This window comes from Lissotriton vulgaris, chromosome 1_1 (assembly GCF_964263255.1).
Source record: "Lissotriton vulgaris chromosome 1_1, aLisVul1.2, whole genome shotgun sequence".
Classification (NCBI taxonomy): Eukaryota; Metazoa; Chordata; class Amphibia; order Caudata; family Salamandridae; genus Lissotriton; species Lissotriton vulgaris.
Genome location: NC_141685.1, coordinates 2,059,666,567 through 2,059,669,838, shown reverse-complemented (window position 1 = coordinate 2,059,669,838; position 3,272 = coordinate 2,059,666,567).

Here is a 3,272-nt window from a genome sequence, read left to right as displayed (position 1 = left end):
ATTCACATCTTACTCCCGTGATTGGCTTGAATATATCTTCACACAAATGTCACTAATAATAAAATCCCAAGTGGGTGAATATGGTGCCCTGTTACTTCTGTGCTGGCAAAGTAATGTTCGTATTATCGTCACCTGTCCCGCAGCGGAGCGCGCCCACTGGCGCCTCCCGGGTCCAAAATATGGCGGGGCTCTTCCACGGCTAGGCTCGCCGTTTAACATCAATCACACAAGAGTTGCCTCAACAGAAGAGCCCAACAAGCAGGTAGATTAGCCTGGAATTTAATACGAACTGCAGCATCAGCTCACAGGACAGCAACATCATAGTTTGTTGCGCCAACGCGTTTCAGGACCTTTCCCTTCTTCATAGGCTGCTTGTGAAGTGAGAAGAATCTCTCGCCGTTTGAAATGCCTCCAATTTAAATCCGGTACCTGCCCTTGTGGGCGTGGCCACGCGAGTGGCCTGCTGGTCTCGGTAGTGCATTCACATCTTACTTCCGTGAGTGGCTTGAATATATCTTCACACAAATGTCACTAATAATAAAATCCCAAGTGGGTGAATATGGTGCCCTGTTACATCTGTGCTGGCAAAGTAATGTTCGTATTATCGGCACCTGTCCCGCAGCGGAGCACGCCCACTGGCGCCTCCAGGGTCCAAAACATGGCGGGGCTCTTCCGCGGCTAGGCTAGCCGTTTAACATCCATCACACAAGAGTTGCCTCAACAGAAGAGCCCAACAAGCAGGTAGATTAGCCTCGAATTTAATACAAACTGCAGCATCAGCTCACAGGACAGCAACATCATAGTTCGTTGCGCCAACGCGTTTCGGGACTTTTCCCTTCTTCATAGGGTGCTCGTGAAGTGAGAAGAATCTCTCGCCGTTTGAAATGTCTCCAATTTAAATCCGGTACCTGCCCTTGTGGGCGTGGCCACGCGAGTGGCCTGCTGGTCTCGGTAGTGCATTCACATCTTACTTCCGTGAGTGGCGTGAATATATCTTCACACAAATGTCACTAATAATAAAATCCCAAGTGGGTGAATATGGTGCCCTGTTACATCTGTGCTGGCAAAGTAATGTTCGTATTATCGTCACCTGTCCCACAGGGGAGCGTGCCCACTGGCGCCTCCCGGGTCCAAAATATGGCGGGGCTCTTCCACGGCTAGGCTAGCCGTTTAACATCAATCACACAAGAGTTGCCTCAACAGAAGAGCCCAACAAGCAGGTAGATTAGCCTGGAATTTAATACGAACTGCAGCATCAGCTCACAGGACAGCAACATCATAGTTCGTTGCGCCAACGCGTTTCGGGACCTTTCCCTTCTTCATAGGCTGCTCCTGAAGTGAGCAGAATCTCTCACCGTTTGAAAATGCCTCCAATTTAAATCCGGTACCTGCCCTTGTGGGCGTGGCCACGCGAGTAGCCTGCTGGTCTCGGTAGTGCATTCACATCTTACTCCCGTGATTGGCTTGAATATATCTTCACACAAATGTCACTAATAATAAAATCCCAAGTGGGTGAATATGGTGCCCTGTTACTTCTGTGCTGGCAAAGTAATGTTCGTATTATCGTCACCTGTCCCGCAGCGGAGCGCGCCCACTGGCGCCTCCCGGGTCCAAAATATGGCGGGGCTCTTCCACGGCTAGGCTCGCCGTTTAACATCAATCACACAAGAGTTGCCTCAACAGAAGAGCCCAACAAGCAGGTAGATTAGCCTGGAATTTAATACGAACTGCAGCATCAGCTCACAGGACAGCAACATCATAGTTTGTTGCGCCAACGCGTTTCAGGACCTTTCCCTTCTTCATAGGCTGCTTGTGAAGTGAGAAGAATCTCTCGCCGTTTGAAATGCCTCCAATTTAAATCCGGTACCTGCCCTTGTGGGCGTGGCCACGCGAGTGGCCTGCTGGTCTCGGTAGTGCATTCACATCTTACTTCCGTGAGTGGCTTGAATATATCTTCACACAAATGTCACTAATAATAAAATCCCAAGTGGGTGAATATGGTGCCCTGTTACATCTGTGCTGGCAAAGTAATGTTCGTATTATCGGCACCTGTCCCGCAGCGGAGCACGCCCACTGGCGCCTCCAGGGTCCAAAACATGGCGGGGCTCTTCCGCGGCTAGGCTAGCCGTTTAACATCCATCACACAAGAGTTGCCTCAACAGAAGAGCCCAACAAGCAGGTAGATTAGCCTCGAATTTAATACAAACTGCAGCATCAGCTCACAGGACAGCAACATCATAGTTCGTTGCGCCAACGCGTTTCGGGACTTTTCCCTTCTTCATAGGGTGCTCGTGAAGTGAGAAGAATCTCTCGCCGTTTGAAATGTCTCCAATTTAAATCCGGTACCTGCCCTTGTGGGCGTGGCCACGCGAGTGGCCTGCTGGTCTCGGTAGTGCATTCACATCTTACTTCCGTGAGTGGCGTGAATATATCTTCACACAAATGTCACTAATAATAAAATCCCAAGTGGGTGAATATGGTGCCCTGTTACATCTGTGCTGGCAAAGTAATGTTCGTATTATCGGCCCCTGTCCCGCAGCGGAGCGCGCCCACTGGCGCCTCCCGGGTCCAAAACATGGCGGGGCTCTTCCACGGCTAGGCTAGCCGTTTAACATCAATCACACAAGAGTTGCCTCAACAGAAGAGCCCAACAAGCAGGTAGATTAGCCTGGAATTTAATATGAACTGCAGCATCAGCTCACAGGACAGCAACATCATAGTTTGTTGCGCCAATGCGTTTCAGGACCTTTCCCTTCTTCATAGGCTGCTCGTGAAGTGAGAAGAATCTCTTGCCGTTTGAAATGCCTCCAATTTAAATCCGGTACCTGCCCTTGTGGGCGTGGCCACGAGAGTGGCCTGCTGGTCTCGGTAGTGCATTCACATCTTACTTCCATGAGTGGCTTGAATATATCTTCACACAAATGTCACTAATAATAAAATCCCAAGTGGGTGAATATGGTGCCCTGTTACATCTGTGCTGGCAAAGTAATGTTCGTATTATCGGCACCTGTCCCGCAGAGGAGCGCGCCCACTGGCGTCTCCCGGGTCCAAAACATGGCGGGGCTCTTTCACGGCTAGGCTAGCCATTTAACATCAATCACACAAGAGTTGCCTCAACAGAAGAGCCCAACAAGCAGGTAGATTAGCCTGGAATTTAATACGAACTGCAGCATCAGCTGAGAGGACAGCAACATCATAGTTCGTTGCGCCAACGCGTTTCGGGACCTTTCCCTTCTTCATAGGCTGCTCGTGAAGTGAGAAGAATCTCTCGC